The sequence below is a fragment of the Urocampus carinirostris genome, chromosome 7 (genome assembly GCF_059441175.1).
Source record: "Urocampus carinirostris isolate Australia breed hairy pipefish chromosome 7, RoL_Ucar_1.0, whole genome shotgun sequence".
NCBI classification, from domain to species: domain Eukaryota; kingdom Metazoa; phylum Chordata; class Actinopteri; order Syngnathiformes; family Syngnathidae; genus Urocampus; species Urocampus carinirostris.
The window spans coordinates 40,176,961-40,188,181 of record NC_142355.1 but is presented as its reverse complement, the minus strand read 5'-3'; positions in this window follow the sequence as shown (position 1 = coordinate 40,188,181).

The window sequence follows — 11,221 nt, the reverse complement described above, 5'->3', positions numbered from 1 at the left end:
GAATAAGAAAGCTTGACGCTTTTGAGAAAATGGTCAGAACCCTTTCTCTCAGCCACTTTTTACCACGGATTAGGACCTCTTGAAGCGCAAGTAAAAAAGTAAGCAAAACCTCACTTTATCTATCTTTATAGAGCATATTATTTTATGAAATGTTTGTATTTTTAGTACAAAACAATACAGGTTAGTTATACAACCCTTAAACATTTTTTATACAAACCATTAACATACAAAATATAGCACTGAAGCAACTTACGAACAAATTCAACTTACAAACGATCGTCCGGAACCTAACTCGTTCGTAGGTCGGGCAGCGTCTGTAGATGTGTTACCAATGATGTCACCAAAGACGTACAATTCACTTGTTTGACATTTCTTTGGGCAAAAGTGCAGTGTTAATGAAAACTGTTAGGTTCACGTTTCCAACATTTATAATAAAACGCTCTGCAATATAGGACAAAGAGAATCGGTTCTTTATAATTAGTTACTTTATTAATCATCATATTGAGAGCCGCCGAGATTCTGCTGTTAGACATCTTTTCGCTCGCTCTGCCCTGCTTGCTGCGCTCTGGCTCGGCTCGGCTCTGGCTCTGAGGATCTCCTCGAAAAACCTCCCTTCTAATATTCAGTTTTTGCCTTTGCTACGTAGAGTTGATTAGTCTTCTTTCGAAGGTCTGCTTTCCATCCAATGATGACAGGTGACCTTGGTCCTGGGAAACTCCTTTTTCCCAGGCTCTTTGGTGAAGAACAATCTTGAGTTATGGGATGCCAGGTCAGGATGTATTTCGTTGGTATGTGAGAACAAAAACACAGTCTGTACATAAAAAAACAACTCATGGCCTTGGAGTTTAGTTTACGGGCTGAGAACTCTTCAAAATGGCTGAGAACACATATAACATATTAAATGTCAACTGTAGGATAAATACAACTCCATCAAAAACACGCTTTTTCTGTCTACTATTACAGTGGACCCCAACCTTTTCTGTACGACGGACTGGCCCAGTAATAACATTAGTAACAGTGAAAATAATTTAGAAAATAATAATAATACGTCTAAATCCACTGTGTAAACACTGGAACCGTTCAAAATCTACATGACATGGGAAAATGCATTATGTATTATACGTTTTACATCACACAGTATACATTATATAAGATGTATTATATATTAGATATAATCATGAAAGTAATTATAGTTACTCACCACTTCTTCCAAAAAGCAGCTGAGAAGGTAACTGCGTTTCTCTATATTAAAAGTAACTAGTTGCCATGGAAAGTAACTTTACGTTACTTTAAAAATAAGTTGTTGTGTGTCAAAGGATTTGAAGTTTTTTGAGCAGTATTCGACTCAGGTGAATAGGGTTAGACAGGTAGTTGTGTTATAGAACCTTGTAATATCTATTGAACCTCAACAGCAACAGATTTATCCTACACAAAAATAAACAGTAATGTAATAGAAAATGTGATAGAATAATAATGAGCAGTCAACATTAGAAAATCAGTTTAAAAAATGAAATCTAACTCGACTGGTCGGTTGTAGAGATGGAAATTCCAAAGCTCTTCTTAGAGAGCCGGCTTTTTTCGCCTAGCAAACTAAACGGAGACGGCTCTTTCAGGTTCCAAATGGCTCTTCAGGTTGTTTTGGTTGTTTAATCCTTACATTACCATTTATTATGTACCATTATGAATAACTTTAAATGGGAGGGAAATAGAGTGAATTAACACGTAAACAATAACACTGAAAAACACAGGAAACATAAATTAAAATCTTGATCTATAAATCTACAAAGAACTCAACAGTTTCAAAGTTAACAACCCGGAATTCCTGAAAAAAATGCATTCTGAGCAATCACAAAATAAAAATAGCGTCTTGATTGGTGGGTAGCCAGCTCCCACTTCCAAGAGCCAGCTCATAGAGATGTTTCATTGTAACAACAAAAACAACCTGAAGAGCCATTTGGGAGTTCAAAAAGGCCGGCTCTTTGTTCAGATTCAGATTCAGATTCAGATTCAGATCTACTTTATTGTCATTCTAGTACACGTGTATACAGAACGAAATGTCGATGCATCTGACCCCCACAGTTTCCTTGAATGTACAGATATAAATAAGTTGTATTGTATTTTGGCTACGTATAGTATTTTACCATAGTGCCGATAGTGCAAGAAGAGTAGCTAACCAGATGTGCAAAATGGGCAGTCAGGTTAACAAGTCAGGTACACAGTAACATTAACACTGTAACAATAACGCTGTAATTACAATAGTGCAGAGAGCAATGTGCAAGGAGTGGCAAGCTATAAAAAACTGCCAGTAGTGCAAAAAGTCGGATTAGCAGCCGTTTAGATTTAAGTTAACTATATGTTAGATTGACCATTTAACAGTCTAATGGCCAGGGGGACTAGACTATTGCGGAGCCTGGTGGTCCTGCACCGCACACTGCAGTACCTCTTCCCAGAGGCTAGCAAAGTGAACAGTCCATGATGGGGGTGAGAGGGGTCCCCGGTAATGTTCTTAGCATGGGATAGGCAGCGCTTCTGGCCAATGTCCTGAATGGAGGGAAGTGTAGTCCCGATTATTTTCTCTGCTGTCCTCGTTACCCTCCTCACACTACCCCAGTCGGTAGCGCTGCAGCCTCCACACCACACAGAGATACAGCTGGTCAGGATACTCTCTATGGTGCCCCTGTAGAATGTGATGAGGGAGGGTGGGGGCAGGTGAGCTCTCCTCATCCTCCGCAGGAAGTACAGTCGCTGCTGTGCCCTCTTAACCAGTGATGCAGTGTTCACGGACCAGGTGAGTTTGTTTGTAATGTGCACCCCTAGGAACCTGATACTGCTGACAACCTCCACAGCCTTGTTGTTGATGCAAAGTGGGGCATGGTTGGGCTGGTTTTTCCTAAAGTCGACAATGATCTCTTTAGTTTTGTCAACATTCAGGACCAGGCTGTTGTCCCTGCACCAGCCCACCAACTGCTCCACCTCCTCTCTGTAGGCCAGGTCGTTGTCATCCCTGATGAGGCCCACCACTGTTGTGTCGTCAGCATACTTCACGATGTGGTTTGTGGCGAACCTAGGGACGCAGTCGTGTGTCATCAAGGTGAACAGCAAGGGGCTTAGGACGCAGCCTTGGGGGGAGCCCGTGCTGAGGTAGATGACATCTGAACTGTTCTGACCTATCCGCACTGATTGGGGTCTATCACAGAGGAAGTCCAGCAGCCAGTTCCGCAGGGGGGTGTTGAAACCCAGGAGTCTCATTTTGTCTACCAGATGTTGTGGGATGATGGTGTTGAATGCTGAACTGAAGTCCAGGAACAGCATCTGCACATGGGTGTTCTTCTCCTCTAGATGTGTCAGGCTCAGGTGAAGCGCAGAGGAGATGGCATCCCTGGTGGAGCGGTTTGTCCTGTAGGCAAACTGAAAGGGGTCGAATGAGGAGGGGAGACTGGAGGTGATGTGCTCTTTAACCAGTCTCTCAAAGCACTTCATTATGATAGGAGTCAGTGCAACGGGCCGGTAATCGTTGAATGATAAGATCTGGGGTTTCTTTGGCACTGGGATGATGTTGGCAAATTTGAAGCATGATGGTACTATGGCTTGGTCTAGCGAGGTGTTGAAAATGTCTGTTAGTACACAAGCCAGCTGATCGGCGCACTCCCTAAGTACCCGCCCCGGAATGTTGTCCGGGCCTGGAGCCTTCCTTGTGTTGACCCTTCTCAGGGTCTTCCTCACGTCAGATGAGTCCAGGTGGAGTGCTCTTTCGTCCTGATTTGGAACCGCTTTCGCTGCAGTGGTGCCGTTTTGTGCCTCGAACCTTCCAAAGAATTTGTTGAGGTCATTCAGAAAGTCCATGCTAGTGTCCTGCACTGGGGCGGTGGTTGGCTTGTATTTGGTAATGGCCTGAATGCCTCCCCCGATACTGACTGTTTAGACTTGACTGTCCCAGACCTTCAAGCTCAGGTTAATTGTGCTCAACCTGACCGTTATGGTCTTAGGGTCCGCCAGTCCATCAGGCCTCCTAGTCGTCTAATTTGTCAGATGAATGACCACTTGGTAGGTGACAATCCTCTGTCTGCAATATCTGCTAGTTCCTAATTTAAGTTCAGTAGAGATACACCTTCAGTTTAAGTCACAATATGTTAACCCATTTTGTAACAATGACAATAAAGGTATATTCTATTCTATTCTATTCTATTCTAACAAAGCTTGAGTAAGAAACAAGAATCGTGCCTATGTGAGCACTTACAACTACAGGAACAATGTTTGATATTTCAGAGATGTAACAGGCATCTTTGAGTCTGTGCTTGGATAGGAGTTTGATCGCCTCCTTTCTTTTCACACTCCTTTTTTGGGAGAGTTTTAGAACTGACATGCACTTCAGTTTGTTCCTTGTAATACTGTACCAGTTTTCGTGTCTTTTTCATCAGTATTTGCCGTTTCGGCTGTGATTTTTTTTCTGTTTAGTGTAGCACTCCCATATTTAGCAGAATTTCAGGGGGGTGTATGTAACGGGTGTATTAATAACTTTTATTTTATTGAAATTCCTGCTAAAATATGTGTATAGTTTTTGGTAAATGTCCTGCAATGGATGAGTCACAACATTAGCTTTTTCTGCTGGGTCTGATCTCTTTGATCTCTACAAGGGGAATTAATATTTAGTAAAACAGAAACAAAACGAAAATAAATCAAAACAGCTTGACAATATCGATCACATTACTATGCATGGTGAGAGATTTGTCAGCTGGGGTTATAATGTTTAAAATTAACTTATTTTGTGGAGCACCAAAAGATATGTCTTACCTTTGTAGTACTCTGGTAAAACTGACAACAAACCCTGCCTCCTGGTCACATGTTAGAAGCCAAAACCAAACCCCACCCCATACCAGCAGATGGCACTTATTTATTATTTATTTATTGTTGTGAACGAAGCCGAAAAAGCTAGTAAAAAGAGTCGGAATTCCCATCTCTGCAACGGTCCGTTCGAGTTACATATACATTTTTAAACTCACTTTATATTATTTACTGCTGATAATTGATTTTATTATATTGTTTACGGTTTATTTTGTTGCACTTTAAGTGTTGGGTGAATCTGTTGCTGGTGAGGTGCATTAAAGATTACAACTCCCTGTCCATTCTTTATTCAACTGACTCAAATACTGCTCAGAAAATTTCGAATTTTTTGACATTCAACTTCTTTTTAAAGTAACGGAAGTAGTTGCTTTCCCTGGTAACTAGGAACTTTTACCATAGAGTAACTCATTTTAACCCCTTTTTAGGTGATCACATATCATTGGTAGGGTCAGAACAATGATTGCTCAATTTTGGCATCCCATGCCAAATCTATGCCCTTATTCGGCACGTTCCCAATAGAAGATTTTTGTTGCGCAAATTTGAACCTGATGAATTTGGAACATCCATATTGCCACAAAAGCATGTCACCGCCGTTTTCTACCGTTACATTGACATTGACCTCCCAGGGGATGTATTATCAAGTCAAGTCAAATTTATTTATATAGCCCTTAATCACAAAAATGTCTCAAAGGACTGCACAGGATTACAATGACACAATTACCTGATGTTAAACCAACATGCGGGCAAGGAACAACTCAAAACCTCAGCGTGAGGAAAAAGAGAAACCTTGAGAAGGGACCTCACAAGTGGTATCCCCCTTTCAGGATGACCAGGGTGAATTACATTTAGCATTTCAGTACACAAACATAGTAAACACTAGGTAACATGTTGAAAATTTGTCCGGAAAGTGCATGACAGCAGCGATGCCCCCAGACTGTAAACTAGTCCAAAAAGTCTATGACGGCCACGACGCAGCTTCCCATCTCTGCTAGCTGGTCCATGCAGGCGTTGACATGCTTCAGGTCAAACGCTGGTCCGCTGTCTCATCTCAAATCGTTCTTCTCCTTCGTATCACCACCAGCCAGGCAGTCGGAAAAAGACAGGACAATACAGAATATGAGGTGGGCATCGATCATAAGCTTTGGAATAGAAGTGTGTCTTAAGCCTTGATTTATAAACTTCCATTGAGGTTGCAGATCTTATCTCCGGAGGCAGGGCATTCCATAGCACCGGGGCCCGGATGGAGAACGCTCTCAAGCCTGCAGACTTCTAATAATAACATTTAAAACGAAATTAACTGAATTGAATTGAATTGACTTTATTGTCATTGATAACTACATAGTGAAACATTGTATGCAACAAGATTAGACATGGCACTCCAAGGCAAACACATAATAAAGATTTTAAAGAGGAAAAAAGATATTTGCAACCTAAGGTTTACAGAATGGCCTAAGTTGTAATAATGGAGCAATGAAAAAAATTGCTCATTGTAACAATAGTGCAATGACTTCCATTCATTCATTCATACAAAAAAAGTGCAATAACATTGGGCAAGAACAAAAATTCCCGAAAGAGTCGCAAGATATATATTTTGAGAGCGGCACGGCAGCTGAGCGGTTACAGTTCATGGGTTCAAATAAGGCGACCAGCCTTCCTGTGCGGAGTTTGCATGTTCTCCCCGTGTCTGTGTGGGTTTCCTCCGGGCACTTCAGTTTCCTCCCACATTTCAAAAACATGCATGTCAGGTTAATTTTTGACTCTAAATTGTCCCTAGGTGTGAATGAGCAAGTGAATTGTTTGTCTCTGTGTGCCGTGCGACTAGCTGGCAACCAGTTCAGGGTGTCCCCTGCCTACTGCCCAAAGATGGGTGGGATAGGCTCCGGCACCCCTGCGACCCTACTGAGGCTAAGGGGTGCAAATAATGGATGGATGCATGGATATATATGTTCACAGTTTTGCGTGCCTGTTTAGGGGTGTTGATGGCCCTGTGGGAGAAACTGTTTGTCTGAGCCTGTTTGTCCTTGATTTAAGGGACCAGTGGCACCTACCAAAAGGCAATAGGTCAAAGAGGTGGTGGCCGGAGTGAGAAAGGTCCTCCATCCATCCATCCATTATCTGTACCACTTATCCTCAGTAGGGTCGAGGGTGGTGCTGGAGCCCATCTCAGCTATCTTCGGGCAGTGAGCAGGGGACACCCTGAACTGGTTGCCAGCCAATCGCAGGGCACACAGGGACAGACATTTTGCTTGCTCATTCACACCTAGGGACAATTTAGACCTGACAATTAACCTGACATGCATGTTTTTGGAATGTGGGAAGAAACCGGAGTGCCCAGAGAAAACCCACGCAAGCACGGGGAGAACATGCAAACTCCACACAGGAGGTTTGATCTCACGACCTCAGAACTGTGCCGCACACGCGCTAACCACTTCGCCACCATGCTGCCCGAGAAAAGTCCTATTAAATGTTAATTGCTCTGCTGTGTATCGCAAGCTGGCAATATCCTCCTGACAGAGCATGGATTAGACAATGATCTTCTGGGCTGTTTTGATTACTCTCTTAGTGTTCTTTCTGTTCGCTGCCATGCTCCCAGCACACCATTATCATGACCTAATGATAATAATCATTATAGTATCTATCATTTTGATTACACACGTGTGATTTACTACAGGTATTGTTCTGAAGCTAATTTCTGCCCGGAATATTCTTTAATGAAACTTCAAAGAAACTTTTCATCTATAGATCTTATTTCAGGAGACCTCTCATCTAGTAACCCGGGAAATAAAATGAACACCTGAAGGAAGAAAAATTCTTCCATGGCATGAAAATATTTTCATATTCATCATATTTATAATGATGAGATAGAAGCTCATCTGACTCTGAAGCACAGTCACCTTTAGCCTATTCCTGCAATCACCACAACAATCACACAGGCTCTAGCACAGACGTATTGCATTTTTCACACTACTCACTGGAAAGCCACCATGCCATTTATGGAGATTAAGGATCATTTAGAAAACACAATGAGTCTCCGGGGCTCCGAGCATAGTTTGATCGCAGTCCCAGCTTCACTTCACCTGTGGTTATTTCCCTCGTGTGCAGTTGTGACGTAAACACTCAACACGGTGCATGAAACATGGATGGTGTCTGCTCATTTCTGCGCTCACTTTTCAATCGATTCCATTGGTTGCACAACATAACATCTACGGACAAAGATTTTTGTCATCTTCCAACAAATGTAATCTGTATGTGGAAAAGTGTAATAAACTGATTCAGGATCTACTGGTGAGGTGACTTAGCACCATTGTGTTTCTTGTTGTAATATGTAATGCTCATATTTAGTCAGTCCTATGCTTTTCTTAATGTGTAACTTCATTATTTTTGTCGTCAATATTTCAAGTCAATTCGTGTTTATTTGTATAATCATGATTCAAACTTAAGTTGTTTTTTATTTTACAGTATAACCTTTCTTCTGTGAATGTGATACATCAGATAGGAAACAACAATTTCAATCCATGAAAAAAGGCACATTCCTGAAAAGATCACACTAGCTTAATTAAGTCCAGTGTTTAGTCTGTTTTTAAGATGTCGAGAAAGTTATCAGTAGAATAGTGTGCCATTCAACTGTATGTTTGACTTGTAACAGATGTTCAGGTTATGAACTGCCCTTTAGGTATAGGAATGATGGCTAAACACATCAGCATTGGCACAAGTGAATTGCCGAAGCTGTTGTCTGTTAGTTTATATATACCCAGAAAATATTCTGTAATAAAACCTTGTAAAGAATTACTCATCTCTTTCCAGCCTCTTTTGGGAAAACCTGCCTTCTCGGTATCCAGAACCAAAGTACACGCTAAGGAAAAAGGGTCCAAATCTATATACAGTATCTATTCATCCATCAATCCATTCTTTCGTGAATCCTTCCAACCATCCCCTGCTTAATTTAATTCTCCCTGCACCCAACCATTAATTTCTCTATCTATCGTACTTTTTACTTACCCATCCATCCATGCATCCTTCAATTCCTGCATCTATTTATGTCAAGTCAAATCATGTTTATTTGAATAGCCCTTAATCACAAGAAGTATCAAATGGTTGCCCAGACTACAGACTAATATTACAACATCCCCTGTCCTCTAAAACATAAATGAGGGCAAAGAAAAACTCAAAACCTCAGCATGAAGAAAATGAAGAAATCTTGAGAAAAGACCGCACATGAGGTAATCCTCCTTTCAGGATGACTACACTGCAATGGAATGGATGTTGCAAGGGCATCAACAAACAATACACAGATATCGTCAACATAAAATATACTTCATTCATACGCTATAGAATATATGTGTGCTTTAAGCCTCATTTTACAGTTCTACTGAGGTTGCAGATCGACTCCAGAGGGCAGAACATTCCACAGCACCTAGGTCGGATGGAGAACGTGCTTAAACTTGCATATCTCTTCTTGACATTTGGGATCACTAGTAGACCATCATTTTTTGAGCGAAAGCTCTGAGCAGGAACATAGGGGGAAATTAATCTATTGCACCATCCATTAATTCCTCCATCCATGAAATTGTCCCTCCAACCGACCATTGTTTCCCCCATCCATCCATTGCTTTTGTCAGGACCAGGACAGGAAACAGGAAGCGGAACCCACTCGCGTAACGTTACTCACAGTTTATTGGGGAGAAGAGGAATGAGCGCACACTCGATGCGGGGATCGTTGGTCGCGGAAGTAGATTGATCAGAACGAGGAAGTGGTCAACATCAAACAGATGCCAAGGTGCCTAACTTGTTTGGGTGTTTGGGCTTTTGGGTTGGCCATGGATGGATGGATGGATGGATGGAGATAGCTAGATAGATAGATAGATAGATAGATAGATAGATAGATAGATAGATAGATAGATAGATAGATAGATAGATAGATAGATAGATAGATAGATAGATAGATAGATAGATAGATAGATAGATAGATAGATAGATAGATAGATAGATAGATAGATAGATAGATAGATAGATAGATAGATAGATGGATGGATGGATGGATGGATGGATGGATGGATGGATGGATGGATGGATGGATGGATGGATAGATAGATAGATAGATAGATAGATAGATAGATAGATAGATAGATAGATAGATAGATAGATAGATAGATAGATAGATAGATAGATAGATAGATAGATAGAAAGATAGATAGATAGATAGATAGATAGATAGATAGATAGATAGATAGATAGATAGATAGATAGATAGATAGATAGATAGATAGATAGATAGATAGATAGATAGATAGATAGATAGATAGATAGATAGATAGATAGATAGATAGATAGATAGATAGATAGATAGATAGATAGATAGATAGATAGATAGATAGATAGGGCCCGGTTTGTTCCAGCTACCGGCTTCCCTGTGCGCAGTTTGCATTTATTCCCTGTGTCTGCGTGATTTTCCTGCAGGCACCCTAGTTCCCATTCCAAAAAAAATGCATGTCAGGTTGATTGGTGGGTCCAAACTGTCCCTAGGTATGAGTGAGCATGAGATTGGTTGTCTGTATTTGTGAGCCCTGCGATTGGCTGGCAACTGGTTTAGAGTGTCCCCTTCCCACTGCCTGCAGGCAGCTGGGATGGGCACGCCTAGCAACCTTAGTGCGAAAACGCAGGTTGAAGAATGGATGGATGGATATTTTGCCATGGCAAAGGCCCGAGACCCACTTAAAACAAGTCCACGACCCACTTTCTGGTCCCAAAGTTGAGAAACAGAGCTTTAGATTCTACTTTGTTAAAAGCGATATTCCACCAACTCGACCCACGCTTGTTTTTGTCGGTCGCCTATTGTGTGCTTATTGTAAAGCACACTCTAAACCCTGAGGAAAATAGCGTTGTGTAATTTACTGCGACCGAGAGTGCTCACCTGCTATTTTCTCCCGAGGCCAAAATGGAGCAATTATCAAACTCCTCCAGCCAGCTCTGAGGCTTCAATCACTCTGCTCTCTTTTTTTCTCTTCCATTTTTCCCCTGCATCCCTTCCTTGCTATTCCTTCTGATATTTCATGTTGTGCAGCCTGGGCCATATCAGTGCCTCACGGCCGACATGGCCACTGATGCTAACAAACGACAACAGGTCCATCCATCTGTGTCAGCATAATCGAATTTCATAAATACAATCATACGATCAGAGGGTTCTGTTGGGTGGGGGCTTTGGTTTGATGCCCTCTGCATTACCAGCACACAAATCAACAATAATGATAAAGGTACTTGGCTATGAAACAAATGGTGAATGTCAATACAACAATGCAAAACAATATTTGTGATTAAAAAAAAACTTTGGTGTCAGTGTGTGCTTACATTTAATGAAAGGTCAAAATCTGGATTATCATTT